We start from the raw sequence: 17,530 nt of genomic DNA on the forward strand, positions 1-17,530 counted from the left end.
ATCTTAGGCTACCAAACAAGTCTGTTCTGCCACAGGCCCAGCTGGGCTAGGGTGGCAGGATATCTTGCCGAGAGATGGAAGAAATGACCCAGAGACTGCGAATGAGACACATATATTTATGGGGTCCTACTTATGGGAGCATGTCCAGTGGCGGCTGGCTGGATGGAAGTGTGCACCCTCAACCGCCACCTAATAGAAGCTTGCTTAAGTAGGCAGAGGAACAAAGGCTGCATACTTGCCAAAGGGCTGTCCTTGGTACGACCAGTGTTCCCAGGAACAGTAGCTCACATGGAGGGTCTCTGTGTCCCTGTAAGATGTGATATTCTTCTAGTGGGACAAGGGAGGATCCAGGCTGGCCAGTCCCATATTGATACAAATCCTGGTAGCTGGGCTGCCAGAAGGACACATGGTTGCAATGGGCCTGGGGGCTTTTGCTGAACAAGCAAGACCCAGTCTGTACGAGTCTCAATAAATTTAAGATTGAAATAATACCGAGCATCTTTTCTGATCACAATGGTATGAAACTAGAAATCAACTATAGGAAGAAAATTGGAAAAGCCACATATCTGTGGAGATTAAACAAAATGCTACTGAACAACGATTAGGTCAATAAAGAAATAAGAGGACAAATCAAAAAATACCTGAAGACAATTGAAAATGAAAATACAGCATGCCAAAATCTATGGGATAAAGCAAAAGCGGTTCTAAGAGGGAGGTTTATAGCAATACAGGCCTACCTCAACAAACAAGAAAAATATCAAATAAACAATCTAGCAGTGCACATAAAGGAACTGGAAAAAGAACAAACAAAGCCCAAAATTAGTAGAAGGAAGGAAATAATAAAGATAAGAGCAGAAATAAATGAAATAGAGACTAAAAAACAATAGAAAAAATCAATTAAACTAAGAGTTGCTTCTTTGAAAAGATACAGAAAATTGATAAGCCTTTGGCCAGACTCATCAATAAAAAAGAGAAGGCTCAAATAAATAAAATCAGAAATGAAAGAGGAGAAATTACAATGGACACCTCAGAAATACAAAAGATTCTAAGAGAACACTATGAAAAGCTATACAACAACAAATTGGATAATCTAGAAAAATGGATACATTTTTAGAATTATACAACCTCCCAAAACTGAATCAAAAGAAGTGGACAATTGGGGCTGGCCCTGTGGCCGAGTGGTTAAGTTTGCGTGCTCCGCTGCAAGCAGCCCAGTGTTTCGTTGGTTCGAATCCTGGGTGCGGACATGGCACTGCTCATCAAACCACGCTGAGACAGCGTCCCACATGCCACAACTAGAAGGACCCACAACGAAGAATATACAACTATGTACTGGGGGGCTTTGGGGAGAAAAAGGAAAAAAATAAAATCTTTAAAAAAAAAAAAAGTGGACAATTAGAATAGAGCAATCACCAGTAAGGATATCGAAAGTATAATCAAAGTTCTCCCCAAAAATAAAAGTCCAGGACCAGAAGGCTTGCCTGTTGAATTCTACCAAACATTCAAAGAAGACTTCATATCTATCCTTCTCAAATTTTTCAAAAAAATTGAAGAGGAGGAGAGGCTTCCTAACTCATTCTGTAAAGCAAACATTACCCTAATACTAAAATCAGACAAGTACAACACAAAAAAATAAAATTACAGGCCAAAATTGCTGAAGAACATCAATGTAAAAATACTCAACAAAATACTAGCAAATTGAGTACAACTACATTATAAAGATCACACACCATGATCAACTCAGTTTATTCCAGCGATGGTTCAACATCCATAAATTAATCAATATAATACACCACATTAACAAAATGAAGAATAAAAATCACATGATCATCTCAATAGATGCAGAAAAAGAATTTGACAAGATACAGCATCCATTTATGATAAAAACCCTGAATAAAATGGGTATAGAGGGAAAGTACCTCAACATAATAAAGGACATATATGACAAATCTGTAGCTAACATCATTCTCAATGGAGAAAAGTTGAAAGCTACCGCTCTAAGAACAGGAACCAGACAAGGATGCCCACTTTCACCACACTTATTTAACATACAGCTGAGCATTACAACCACCTGGCAAGGGGACAGCCTAGCAAGAGCAATCAGGCAAGAAAAAGAGATAAAAGGGATCCAAATCGGAAAGGAAGGAGTGAAACTGTCACTATTTGAAGATGACGTGATTTTATATATAGAAAACCCTAAAGAATCCACCAAAAAACTTTTAGAAATAATAAATGAATAAAGTAGCATTGCAGGATACAAAATCAAGGTACGAAAATCAGTTGTGTTTCTATACACGAACAATGAAGTAGCAGAAAGAAAAATTAAGAATACATCTGATTTACAATTGCAACAAAAATAATAAAATACCTAGGAATAAACTTAATCAAAGAGGTGAAAGACTTGTACAGTGAAAACTATGAAACATTCTTGAAAGAAAGAAATGAAGACACAAAGAAATGGAAAGATATTCCATGCTATTGGATTGGAAGACTTAACATATTTAAAATGTCCGTACTTCCTGAAGCAGTCTACAGGTTCAACGCAATCCCTACCAAAGTTCCAAGGACATTTTTCACAGAAATAGAACAAAGAATGCTAAAATTTACATGGAACAACAAAAGACCCCAAATAGCCAAAGGAATCCTGAGAAAAAAGAACAAAGCTGGAGTGATAACTCCCTGACTTCAAAATATACCACAAAGCTAGTAGTAATCAAAACAGCATGGTACTGGCAGAAAAACAGACACACAGATCAATGGAATAGAATCGAGAGCCCAGAAATAAACCCACACATCTATGGACAACTAATTTTCGACAAGGGAGCCAAGAACACACAATGGAGAAAAGAAATGTTGGAGCGGTTGTGGAGAAAAGGGAACCCTCATACACTGCTGATGGGAATGCAAACTGGTGCAGCCACTATGGAAAACAGTATGGAAATTTCTCAAAAACTAAAAATAGAAATACCTTATGACCCAGCTATCCCACTACTGGGTATTTATCCAAAGAACTTGAGATCAAGAATGCAAAGAAACTTATACAACCCTATGTTCGTTGCAGCATTATTTATAATAGCCAAGATGTGGAAGCAACTCAAGTGTCCATAGACTGATGACTGGGTAAAGAAGATATGGTATATATATACAATGGAATACCACTCAGCCATAAAAAAAACAAAACCATCCCATTCACAACGACATGGATGAATCTTGAGGGTATTATGTTAAGTGGAATAAACCAGACAGAGAAAGACAAACACTGTATGTTTGTACTCAATTGTGGAGATAAACACATGGACAAAGAGAACTGTTCAGTGGTTACCAGGGGGATGGGGGTTAGCGGGTGGGCACAAAGGATGAAAGGGCACACTTATATGGTGACTGAGAAATAATAATGTACAACTGAAGTTTCACAATGTTATAAACTATCATAACCTCAACTTAAAAAATAGGTTAAAAATACAAAGATGCATTTACTACTGGGTTTGTAGGTTTCTCGCTGATAATGATGTTAATGGCAGTGATAGGTGTAAGTTACATTTGTTGAGCACAAACCCATTTCCAAATACTTTTTTAAATCTCCTTTTGAGTGAAAGAAGCACGTAAATCATTACAAATTAAAGTTAATTTTCCTTTATCCATAGGGTCTGATTTGTTAGTATAAAAAGCATGAGTTAATTCTATATATAGATGGATGTCAGCCAATCCTAAACATTCTGAGGTCACTTCCAGGGGCTACAATAGAGCTGTGTTACTTTTAGTGAGGCTTGCCAGACACTGCTATTTTGGCTGTCTGAGGGTTACAGATCCAGTTGGAGCAGAATGAGAAACTAGATACATTTCTAAGCCCTATTTTATCTCACACTATTGCACAGGTTTCCACAGTGTAAGAAAGCTGCTTCTAGACACTTTTCTACTGGCCACAAGGAGGCATTATGATGCCACAGTTAGACAAAAAATCTTCTTTGATAGTTCCTTGAGGTTCCTTGATAGTCTTTGAAAAGTGGATGGAGATAGAGAAATTCCAGGCTTGGTAAAGTGGGGGTAATTTGCAGGCATCAGTAATCCATCTGTGATGTGGATAGCAGAACAAAAAGAGATTATCTCAACAGGTTTATAAGTGAGACTTTAGCAAGAGTATTCATGTGTTGAGAAACCTCTAAGTTGCCTTACAGGATTTAAGAAACTAGGAGTGAGAAGGAGAGGCCTGGATGAACATGCGGCAGATATAGGAACAGGGACAGATAAGGGAACACATCTGGTTCATACCTGGTCCAGCCAAGCCCAGACTCCCTTGCCAAGAGGGAAGCTCTGTCTAATATCACACCAAGGAGTGACCCCCACCATGGTGAAGTCAACAGCAGCACTGTCATCACAGGGAGATCTACCTATCAGGGACCAGGGACTCTCTGAACTCCCACCTCTCAACACAGAGATCAGAGTCTGGAACAGACAGATACCCTGTTCCTGTCTTGGCCCTGCCATGGCTCTCAGGCTTCTCCACTGTGTGACCCTGTGTCTCCTTGGAATAGGTGAGGCCCAGTCTGAAAGGACATCTTTGACTGAAGCTATTGTGTCCTCATTTACATGCCTTCTTTTCATGGCAGCAATATCTGTCTCCTTCTTGACTCTGTCTCTAAATTTTCCTCCTTTCTCTGCAGGTCACATGGGTGCCATGGTCACCCAGAACCCGAGATACCAGATTACCAGGAAGGGAAATCCAGTGAACCTGAGTTGTTCTCAGAATCTGAATCATGATACTATGTACTGGTACCAACAGAAGCCGAGCCAAGCCCCAAAGCTGCTGTTCTACTACTATGATAAAGAATTTAACAATGAAACAGACACCTCCAACAACTTCCAATCCAGCCGGCCTAACACTTCCTTCTGTTCCCTTAGCATCCGCTCCCCAGGTGTGGGGGACTCAGCAGTGTATCTCTGTGCCAGCAGAGACACAGAGCCAAAGCACTGCCTCCCCACTGTGCATAAACCTCTGTTTCCCAGATGCAAGGACCTTCTTAGACCTCCCACCCCTCCTTCAACAATAGGAAGTGGGTTTATGGCTGTCTTTATCTCCTTTGTAGACAGAAGTTGGGCATAAAGCAAGAAAAACTGTTGACAGGCTAAGAATAGGAAAGTGCTTATATTTACCCAATATTCAGTTTGCGGTATTTTCCCAGAATTACCTTAATCTCACATTCTGTTTGCTTCAGTAGATAAACAGGAACTTTTTTTCAGTGTTTTTTTTTTTTTTTTAAAAATCTAAGTTGCAGACTTAGAAATACTTTAAAGAGCAGGCCCAGGAAAGATGTAGCCCCACTCTCACGAATCCTTGCCCTAAGGAGAAGAAACTTCCCCCGCAGGCAAGTAGATGTGGTCTCACAATTTGTGTCAAATTTAAAGACAAATGATTTGCTTGGGGCATACATTACAGAACGTATTTAACCATTTTGCCTGATAGAAATCTGTCTATGAATCATGTAAGTTGCACATAAATAGAACTCATATCAAAAGCTAGATGCTGTGCTCTGGAAGGTGTATTAAAATTACTAGAATTTGCCCCAATTTTTAACATTAATAAAAAATATACTCACTGTGTTTTGTTTGAAACCAAAGGGATTTCTGCAATCTATTAGAACAGCTTTCTAAAAACCAATATCTTATGGTCTTTACTAGTTAAAATACTTATGATGACTCATTGAATAAGTGGATGCATGGGCGAATAAAGTTCGTCAGTGGGAGAAGGAATTGGAATCCTCTAGCATGAGATTCAGAGGATGAGACTGTCCTCATTTTAATTTTGAAGAACACATAGATACGCCTGTTAAGCGATTTGTTTATTACTCCACCACAGACAGTCAACAACAAAGTCACATGCTTCCAACTTTTTAATCAAGAGCCGAAGAAGGGCTATCCAAGATCCAATTCTGCTAATTTTAAGTAAAAATCAGAGAAGCTAAAAACTGTCTTCTGGGCCACTCCCATCTAACTACAATGTCCTGCTTTTCCTCTCTCTTGTACTCACCATATATCTACACCCCTTTTCTCAGAAATTATTAAAGCTTGTGTCTTCATTCGCCTGCCCAGATTTCTATTTTTTCTTTCACAAAATGAGATGTTGGGGATAGATGTCTCTGGGGCCTTTTCCTGCATTTTATGGCTCCATGATATGGCTTAGAAAATTGGTGCATCTTGATTGAAATGGCCAAAGAATTCAACCATTGGGTAGATTGGAGCTTCTTGAGATTATGTAAACACTCCACATCCTCCTGAATAAGGGGAGGAGAGAAATGAAGAGCAGAGACTCATCTCATTTCAGGCCCAGATAAAAGGTAACACTCGAGATTGATGATGTAGATACTTCTGCTGCTCTGGTGCCCTGTCTGATCCTTATACCTGATGGCTTTGAGAGATATGACGAAGGAGAAGGAGGTGGAAAGGGGAATGTTTGGACATTGTTAAGCAGAGCAGCAGAGAATTCCCTTCTTCTCTAGGGGTGCGAAGTTCACGAAAACTGTGGGGACACATTCCAAGAAGGAGGTAATCAAATCTTAGGAGAATCTGATAGCAAAATCTGGAAAATAAACATGAAGTCATGATGTTGGATGTTCTGGGATTTTAGAGAGAGTAAGGGAGCAAGAGTGAGTGGTTTTTATTGTTGTTCTTGTGGTAAGAACACTTAACATGAGATCTGCCCCCTTAAAATTTTAAGTGTAATGTAGTATACACATACAATAAAATATTCAGTCAAAAACAGAAGGAGATTCTTTAATATACACAACATGAGAGAACACTGAGAACATTATGCCAAGTGACATAAGCCTGTCACAGAAGGACCAATACTGCATGATCGCACTTCGACAGGAGTGAGCAGTTTCTTCCTGGGATTACGTCTCATCCAAGCTGCAGCCTCCTCTAATCTCTCTCATTTTCGTTCAGGACATTCATTCTCCAAGGCCAAATAAGGACGTATTTTAAGAGTAGAATCTCTGTGAAGATCCAGTGCCATTATATGGATTTACAGGAACTATTTTCTAGAAATTTCAGTTTCCTCAGCACAGCTTTATACTGGTTGTGACCCTTATGGAGGGCCCCAAACCCACCTAAGAGAGATTGTTTAGTTCAGGTCCTCCAAGAAGTAGATTCCAAGCCTGGATTAGTCATGCAAGAGATTTGGTAGAGAAAATGCCTGTGAGAGAAAATGGGAAGGAAGCCGAGGAGGATGGGCCGTTATACTGTGTTGCAGATCTGACCACTATAAAGAGAAAGGAAAGGAAGAAAGGAGGAAAGGGAGGAAAGAAGCAAGAGATGAAAAAAAGGAAGCCTTAGGTTGCAGTACAGTTCTAAGAAAATCTCAGCAAGAGTGGGCCGATCCTTAAGTCATAGCAGAGCTATGAAGCTCTGTCCTTATGGCCTGCCTCTCCCATGAGCAGAACCTCTGCACATGGCTCCAGAACTGGGGGCAGGGGCAGTGGCCCGCTCCTCTCGGAATGATACCCCTGCTCTGAGTGGGTCCCTGGATGGGGTAATGTGCCCTCATCTTCTTGACTTGGCCCTCTCACATGGAAACTCTACACAATGAGCAAGCCAGAATGAGGAAGATTGGGACCTGGTATTCTTGGCCTGTTGTTTCTGGAATAGAGGGCCCAGCCTATGAGTGGGCAAGGGCACCAGGTAGAAGAAGGGAGCCCAGAACTATGGGCGGCACCAGCAACACAGTTTCTACAACATGGAGCTGGTGGAATGAGAAATGCTGGCAGCCTGCCCCTCACTGGGAGAAACTGAAGGACCCCTGTGTTCTCCACCATGTCCACAAGGAGCAGAGCATCTGTTACACGGAGCTTGGGGTGGTGCAGGAGGAAGGGAGTCACGACTCCAATGCCACAGACTCTTCCTGCCGTTAGTGAGAGAGAGTAGATTTTCTCAAATAAGTCTTTCTCTATTCACTGTATGCTCTTGGGACAATTTTCAGAGGCATTAAATGCTTGTTTCTAAACTTTCAGCAGCTATGTTTTTTCTCTGGAAAGAGGGTACTCAGAGCTCCTCATGCTGCCATTCTGGAAGCGCTTCTCCCCCCAATATAACTGTGCAAACAAGTGGCCAGCCCCTGGGCTGTAATTTACCAACTCCTGCTCCAGCCTAATTTTGTCCCACTACTAAAGCATGATGGCCATTCTGGGGATGGTGGTGAATCTTTTCTGTGGGTCCCTCTCTAGTATTTTTTGAAGTTTCTATTTACACAGACACAGATTTCTGTGGAAACAAAAATTCGTTCTGATCCCTGTGAAGATTTCTGGAGTTCTTGGTGGAGCATCCGCCCCTCTGGCAGTCTTCCTCACAATTTCTAGCTGCTTCTGTCCCCTCTATCTTTCAACCTTGGTCTCCACAGCTCAGGAAACTTTCTGTCTCTGCTTTCCCCTCCTCACCGTGTGTAGACATCGTCCCATGTTTTCTTGCTGTAGGAGAATCACAGTCCTGTGCTGCCTGTTTTCCAATGACTGAGTACAGTAGCTCCAGATATTCTGTTCTCTTTACTTCTATAGAGTAGGATTCTAAATTTAATAGATATATATAGATTCTGGAAATTGCATGTTAAAAATCAATAGACAGGAAATCAGAAATTTAATTGAAAATGATGTGAACGAAACTGAGAGAAGAGAAAGTTCCAGGACTTAGGATATAGTCAGTATTGTCAAATGCTTCAAAGGGATCAAGCAACTGAGAAACAAAAATAAGTTTTCGTTCTACTAAGTATATAATGCTAATCTTTAGGAGAATACTTTTGAAGGAGTATATAGAATAGAAGCATTCCTGAAAAAGGTGAAGATGGCATCTAAAGGAATGATTCCTCGTGATTGCTCTGTGATGAAAGTAAAAGCATCTTTGTATAAAGTCTATTGGATTTTGTGAAGTGATAACGTCACAGAGCAGCTTCTCACAGGGGATGAAAAAGCCTCAGAGAAAGTCCCCTGCCTCTGTTCCTCCCCTCATTCTACCATGAGTCCAATATTCATCTGCTTCATGGTCCTCAGCCATCTCCTGGGTGCAGGTAAGGCTGTTCTGAACTTGTCAGCTCCTGCCCTAAGCCTGTCGTCCATGCCATCAGACTCCCTCATGGGCTACGTCTCCAGCTCTCATCTGCTTTCTTCACAGGCGTCCTCGATGCAGCAGTCACCCAGACTCCAGGGCAACTGATTAAAGGGAAAGAACAGAAAGTAAAAATGTATTGTGTCCCAAAAAAAGGACACCCTTTTATTTTCTGGTATCAACAAAACCTGGCAAAAGAGTTCAAGTTCTTGATTTCCTTCCAGAATGAAAATATCTTAGATGAAACAGAGATGCCCAAGGAGAGATTTTCAGCTGAGTGTCCCCCAAACTCACCCTGTAGCCTGGAGATCCCTCCCACAGAGCTGCAGGACTCAGCCGTGTATCTCTGTGCCAGCGGTGAATCCACAGTGTTCAATATTAGCTCATCTTCATGCACAAACTCCTCCTGGGCCCAGCTCAGGAAGCCGGTGGTTTACTAGCTTGAAAAGAAATGACAGAAACTAACTAGAGCTAACTTGAGCCAAAGGGTGATTTACTGTGAGGCTAAATGTCTGTCCCCCAGAACCCCAAAACAAGAACACAGGGGTTTCTCAGGAACAGGTTGCAATGAAGTCCTGGAATCGTGATATGGCTGATTTGTCAACTCTTATTTCTCTGTCCACCTTGTTGGTCCCATTATTCTCCCTTATTATAAATCGTTTCCTCTCTTTCTTGATCTCATAGTGAATAGAAGATTATAGATTCTGATGTCAATGCTTCAGCCATGCTGAGAAGGACCAACTCAACTTTCTTTCACGAAAGGGTATGAGTCCATAAAACAGAAAAAAATGATTCTATTTTACTGAAGAACATGTTCTCAGAAAACTCAACATTAGCTGAAAGTATTGGATTGTTTTGAACAACATGGTGACTGGGGCCTTTCACTTTGACCTTATGGATCAAAGATTTCAAAGAGAGAAATTCTCTAATTAGGGGCCAGGACACCCTAGGATTCCATCAAAGTGAGGAGTGAAGGTTAATTAAAACATTTGCTGGACACAGAGAATCTAGGAAAAGAGATGGAATCAGAGAGGGGATAAAATCCTTAGATTTTAGAACAATGTTAGATGAAGCAAAGACTCTGGCTAGTTTCTTTTAAAGGAGTAAATCTAGATAACACAAAAAGCATGTTCATTTTAAGTGACAACTTCAGACCCCACAAAGTTGCTAATTAGCTTCTATAGAGCTGAGAGAGGAGGTGTATTAATGTGTTCTCAGTGGAAAACAGTTAAAGTGCAGACAATTGAAGCTTGATGTGCTGAGAGTTGAGAAACCCTGAAGTATATGATCCAGATTGTAATGAGGGTCAATACATTCGACATCAATGGAAGTGAAAGGTGGCATCATGTCTTTAACTCTACCTAGGGAGGCCATTCCACCCACTAGAGCAGATATAGAGCTCAAAAGACCTCTGCTAAAATTTGATGATCCATTCTGTTTACAAAACTGGTCATTTGTACACCACCCATCACTCAGTTTTAGGGAAGTTTACATAGTCTTTCTAGTCACACCTGCTCTTATGTCAATGTAAGCTGAACCCACTTATCTTACTCCCAGAAGTCCAAATATACTTCTTTTCTCAGGTAGAGATTCATTGTCACCCCTTAAAAGAGAAGCTCTCACTTTTCTTGTCTTTCTAATATATGGATCTTTATTTCAAGTTCCTTTTCTAGCGCTCACAAATGAGTGCTGCTTCGTGTCCACTGATGGACCTCTCCAAGTCTCATCTACTGTTAGTGACCCTCACCTTTGCTTTCATCCCAGAGGACTCACTCCTTTGGGTGCCATCTTCAGCTTTTTCACGCAATATTTCCATCCTTCTGAAATGATTCTCCTAAAGATTAACATTATATACTTATTAGACCAAAGACTGAATTTATTTCTCTGCTGCTTTATCTCTTTGAAGCATTTGACAATAGTGACTATACTCTAAATCCCAGAAATTGCTCTTCCCTCAGCTTCATTCACATTGTTGTTAATTAGTTTTTTATTTCCTATGTATTCATTTTTCTTTTTAGTGCAGTTTCCAGAACCTATATCTATCCATTAAATATTCCCTTTCTTGGGAAAATTCCTCTGGTTCTATTTAAATTTAACATTCTAATATAATGCATTAAGTACTCTTCTCTTTTGTTCGTTTAGTCTATTAAAAATTTGTACCCAGTGGCACAGCGGTTAAGTTCCCACGTTCCACTTCGGAGGCCCAGAGTTCGCTGGTTCAGATCCCAGGTGTAGACATACGCACTGCTTGTCAAGCCTTGCTGTGGTAGGCGTCCCACATATAAAGCAGAGGAAGATGAGCACAGATATTAGGTCAGGGCCAGGCTTCCTCAGCAAAAGAGGAGGATTGGGAGCAGATGTTAGCTCAGGGCTGATTTTCCTCAAAAAAATAAAATAAAATAAAATCTCTACTGAAAAATAAATTTAAAGTTTTATCTGAGACAACTTGCCTCAGCATGAACAGAGGCTTAAGTTAAACAGGTATATTCTAGGATAAGGTCAGAATCTTAGAGTCAGAATTTCTGGAGGTGGGTTATAATATTAAATATAATTTCGCCAAGCCCCTGGTGATTCCTGTTTCTGTTCAAGAACTTCTGCCAAGAGAACTTTATGAGCTTGATAAACAGCAACACCATTGTAGTGCTCTACCATTTTCTTCCTTTTCTTTTTCTTTTTCTTCTCACTCTCTCTTTTTCCCTTTTCCATACCACTTATGTGAACTTCAATTTTCCTCAGAACACTCAACAGTTTTTGGTGCTTGTTTACATCATCCATGTAACAAACTATAGTTGAGACCAAACATTTGACCAAGGATTCTCCCTCTCCTGCAGAAGCTGCCCCTGGAGCTGTGAGTGTTGCCAGGGACTGTGATGTCATGGCTAGATCCTACCTTGTGGGCCTCAGGGGAGCCCAGAATTTCCATTCCTCTTTGCTGCTGTGCATGAGAAACCATTGCTGGCAGAGCTTCATGCTGCACTGATCTCGCCATGGACACCAGGCTCCTCTGCCAGGGGACTCTGTGTCCTGGGAGCAGGTGAGATCAGGGGTACATAAGAATTTGTGTAGAGGATGCTTTCCTGGGGCTCCCCTGCACTCTCTACAGCTTCTGTCTTCTCCCACAGGACACACAGACCCTGGAGTCAGCCAGACCCTCAGCCACAGATCACAGAGATGGGATGGGGTTGATTCTGAAATGCGATCCAATTTCTGGCCACATATTTGTTTACTGGTACCAACAGAATCTGAAGCAGGAAATGGAATTTCTGATTTCTTTCCAATACCAAAACACTGCAGATGAGTTGGGGATGTCCAAGGAATGATTCTTAGCCAAAAGACCTAATGGAACATATTCCACCCTGAAGATCCATCCCGCAGAGCTTGGGGATTCAGCTCTGTATCTCTGCGCCACAGAAGCATTGGCACAGTGCTGCGGGGCCAGTTCTTCCAGTGTGCAAACTCACTGGCTACCCTCCTCTCCCCTGAACTCTAGGACATTTGAAAAGACTCCTTCCCCGTCTTCCTGCCTCAGAAGAAAGAATCAGACTGATCATTGCAGCTCCAGCTGCAACCAGTAAGAGAGCAAGACCATAAATTATCTCTTAATTTTGGAGATGGGCTTCTGAAATCCCTAAAAAATGCAGATTAGGCTGTCTGTGGATTCCAAGTTTAGAAATGAAGGCTCCCACCAGGAAATTTTCAAGTGCTGAGACCAGATATTTGAGGCTGATATTATCCGACCAAGATGCTCAGAAATTCCTACTAATTTTGTTTCAAACAACTCCCTTGCAAACTCTGTACCCATCAATGTACCCCATAGAGGGGATGACTTCTTGTGGAGCAACAAAACGTTGATTACTACAAGTTTATTAGAGTCCTTTTATCACAGCTCTGCCTTCTCTATAAATCTGACAGTCCCTTAAGGGCAGGGATTAAGTAGGAATAACTATGAGGGTACAGCAACCATACTCGCTTGAGAGAAAAGAAGCCAGAGAAACACTGATGAATAATTTTCATTCAGGGACTATTCCAGGAAATTCAAACCTCAAATCCAGGGGAGCACTTATGATTTCAAACACTCAGCTTCTCCCTTCTCTCTCTAGCAGGTCCCAGGTCCATGGACACTGGAATTGGAGTCAGGAAACCTGCTTCATGATCCCAACTCTGGGTTTTTTTCTTTTTTTAATTTGTAAGACATTGATAAGTGCCTTCTCCTCTCTGGGACTCAGTGTTCTTTCTTTAGAGCTACAGGCTTGCATGATTTGGCCTCCAAGATCCAATATAACTATGATTCTTTGACTCAATAGCTCCATTTTTCCCACATATGTGCCCACCAGGGATTGCTGTGGAGGACATGTCACAACCATCTGGAAATACCTGAGCATAACTGTACATGTAGACACTACTGATCCAGAGAACATCTGGTTGGAAAGAACATAATAGGTCGTTCCTGTATGCCTCAAGATTCACTCTGACTTGAAATGTGGTCATGTCAAACAGAGTGGTATACATTTCCTGCAATCTCCCCCACTGCTGCCAGATGGCGGTAAAGGAACATGGCAGAAAGTTGACCACCCAGGACAATCAAAGGCTCTGGTTCAATGTGGCAGCCCTGACTTAGGCCTGTTCTTGCATAATTATTAATAGCACCCTCTTCCACATATTAAAGGGTCTCTGTTTGGACAATAAACTAACATGCCATTGTGGATCATGACACAAACTGTCACATCCCTCTGTTGAAAGTAAATTGGTTATTAATATTGCAGTGCATTTTGTTAAATAAAATTTTATTCAGACGTTTGTTAAAACCATAAGCCAGTCTTTATTCAGGAGAACTGTGCTGTTGGGTTTTGCAGTCAGGGGAGACAGATTTGGTTCAACTCCTAATACAACAAGAAAAAGTGGGAATTTGCAGCCAAGGAGCAGGGAGGGGAGGGGGTCAGTGGCTGGAGAATTACTAAGAGGAAGCATCAGGGATAAGGGGGATTCTGGCTGAACTGACTTTGCAGGATTCTTGCTGAAGGCAGGTCAGGATGGTCAGACACCATCTGGAGGATAGAGGGGCATGAGGAATTGTGTCAGATATCAAAAATCCTCAGCTATTGCAGGTTGGGGATTCTGGTTAACTGACCTAACAGGATTCTTGCTAAAATTGGGCTTTTAAGGACTGCCCAAGAGCGAGGTCTCAATGAAAAAGAGGAGAATGGATTCTTGAGGTATAGTATGGACAGAATTTGAACAATTATCTGTTGTAAGAAGTGAGAGAGATTAAAGAGATGAACATGATCCTTTGATTTTGAGAATAACAAGATGGTCAACAAATCTAGGGATTGCAGACAAGAGAGACTGTTCAACAAAGGAATCTACTTGAGGTCATTCTAAAATTGAGGTACGTTAGGGGTATACACATGGATATCCTTAGAGCTAAAAGAAACCCCCTTTCTCCTCCTTTCATGGCCAGTGTCTTCGCCCACTGCTGCCCATGCTGCAAGGCTTACACACACACATGCACATCCACATACTTGCACACACACGTGTGTACAGGCACATACATACACACACACTAAAACATCCACATAAACGCATACATCGACTTTTCCTCCCCTTCCTGACCCTCCCCAGCAGAGGACGGTACCAGATTTAAAAAGTAATCTAATCTGCTTTATTTTTACTAACAGTTTTGCTTTATTACTGCCTCCACTTACCTAAATCTTGTTATATATAATGAGAAAACCATTCTGGAGAAGTAAAAGCTAATCCATATCTCTTTACTTTTACTATTAAGACGTACATAATTGCCAATTAGAGTTTCTCAGGGGTCCAATGCATCAAAATAATGAAATACCTAAGCATAAATTTAACAAAAGAAGTGAAGGAAATGTACACTGAAAAGTGTAAAATATTGCTAGAAAGAAACTAAAGAAGATCTAAATAAATTGAATGATACCCCATGATCTTGGATTGGGAGACTTAATATTGTTAAGATGGCAAAACTCCCCAAATTGATCTTATCAAAATTCCAAAATTTCAGCTACCTTTCTTCTCCCACAAATGGATGCTAAAATTCATATGGAAGTCCAAGGTACTAAAAATAGCTAAAACAATTTGAAAAAGAAGATAAATGTTGGACAAGTCACTTTCCAATTTCAAAACTTACTACAAAACTACAGAAATCAAGACAGCGTTAAACTGCAACAGGATAGAAATATAGATCAAGGGATAGAATTGAGACTCCTCAAATAAACCCATACATTTATGGGGAATTGATTTTAAATAAGAGTGCCAAGACCATAAAATTGGGAAAGAACAGTCTTTTTAACAAATGGTGTTGGGAAAACTGGACATCCATGTACAAAAGAGTGAAGCTTCATTCCTTCCTCACACCATAAACAAAAATTAACTCACAATGAATCAAAGACCTAAATATAAAAGCTAAAAGTATAAAATTCCTTCAAGAAAACACAGATGTAAATCTTTGTGACCATGGAATCAGCAATGATTTCTTAAATATGGACTAAAAGCACAGGCAACCAAAGAAAAAACTAGATCAATTGGACTTTTTCAAACTGAAAAAAGTTTTGGGCTTCAAAGGACACTTTCGAGGAGGGAAAGACACCCCTAGAGTGAGATAAATATTTGCAAATCATATATATCTCACAAGAGACTTGGATCCAGAATATATAAAGAACCCTGGCACTCAACAACAAAAAGATAAATAATCCATTTAAAAAATGAGCAAAAGATCTAAGTACACATGTATCCAAAGAAGATATACAAATGGCCAATTATTACATGAAAAGATGCTCAGCATCTCCAATCATTAGGGAATCCAAAATCAAAATCACAATGAGATACGATTTCATATTCACTAATGTGTAATATAAATGACAGATAGCAACAAATATTGATGCAGATAAGGAGAAATTAGGACTCTCATGCATTACTGGTGGGAATGTAAAATGGTACAGCCATTGAGTAATATAGTGGGCATTTCTTCAAAAGTTAAACACAGAATTATCACGTAGTCCAACAATTTCACTCCTAGGTGTATATCCAAGACAATCAAAAGTATGTGTCTACATAAAAAATTTTACACACACATTTAGAGCAACATTTTTCACAATAGCCAAAAAAATGAAAACAATTCAAACGTCTATCAATTAATGGGTAGGTTAACATGATGTGGTCTATTCATATAACAGAATATTCAGTCATAAAAAGGAACAAAGTTATGATGTATGCTATAATATGGATGAACCTTGAAAAAGATATGCTACATGAAAGAAACCAGACACAAAAGGGCACATATTGTATGATTCCATTTATATAAAATGTCCAGGATAGGCAAAAATCAGAGACGAAAAGTAGATAATGGTTGCCATGGCTAGAGGGAGGAGTGAATGGGAAGTGACATCTAATTGGTATGGGTTCCTTTTACAGGTGATGACAATGTTCTAGAATTAGATGGTAGTGATGATGGCACAGCTTTATGACTATACTAAAAACCACGGCATTATACACTTTGAAATGTTGAATTTTAAGGTATGTGAATTATTACTTCAATTATTCTCTCAAAAAAGATAAAGCAACTCAACCTAAAAAGATGTCAAATATTCTAGCTTGAATTTCAGAAAAAAAAGTATATTTTCAAGAGCTACCATTGTAAATAGGAGAATGTGTTGTCTAATTTGTATTGTATATCAATATTATTGATGAACTTGCCAATCTTCTAAAATTATTGAACATTTTACAAACTTCTCAGTAAATGTACTCTTTAGGTGGCTTAAAAAAATAACTGACTGCAATTATCATAATAATGTAGCTGAGTCTCAAAATAATTACGGTGATGGAAATAAGCCAGAAACAAATGAATATATACTATATTCTTCCATTTATATGAAAATCTAGAAAATGTAAGCAAATCTATAGTGATAGAAAGATTAGTGATTGCCTAGGGATGGGATAGGTGTGGGAAGGGTTGGGAGGGATGGATTACAACATGACACAAAGAAACTTTTTGGGGCTATGGCTATGTTCACTATTTTGATTGTCTTGGTGGTTCCATGTTTGCATATATATGTCAACACTTTTTAAATGTGTGCAGTTTATTTGTATGTCAATTATACCTCAAAAAAGCCATTTCTTAAATTGAGATATAATTAACACACAACATTGTCTAACTTTAAGATGTGCAATTTGTTTATTTGATACATTTATGTATTGCAGTATGATTACTACCATAGGGTTAATTAACACCTCTAATATGTCACATAATTATTATTACATTTTCGTAGTGAGAACAACTAATATCTAGTCTCTTAGCAACTTTGAAGTTTATAATGCTACTAACAGTGGAAAGGAAATCCAAAAGTGTTTGGCAAAGTGTCTAAGCCAGTTTACTTGTTTGGAGAGGGACAAATGAAATTAAATGATATTTTCCACCCTA

Source organism: Equus przewalskii, chromosome 4 (genome assembly GCF_037783145.1).
Source record: "Equus przewalskii isolate Varuska chromosome 4, EquPr2, whole genome shotgun sequence".
In the NCBI taxonomy this organism is placed as follows: Eukaryota; Metazoa; Chordata; class Mammalia; order Perissodactyla; family Equidae; genus Equus; species Equus przewalskii.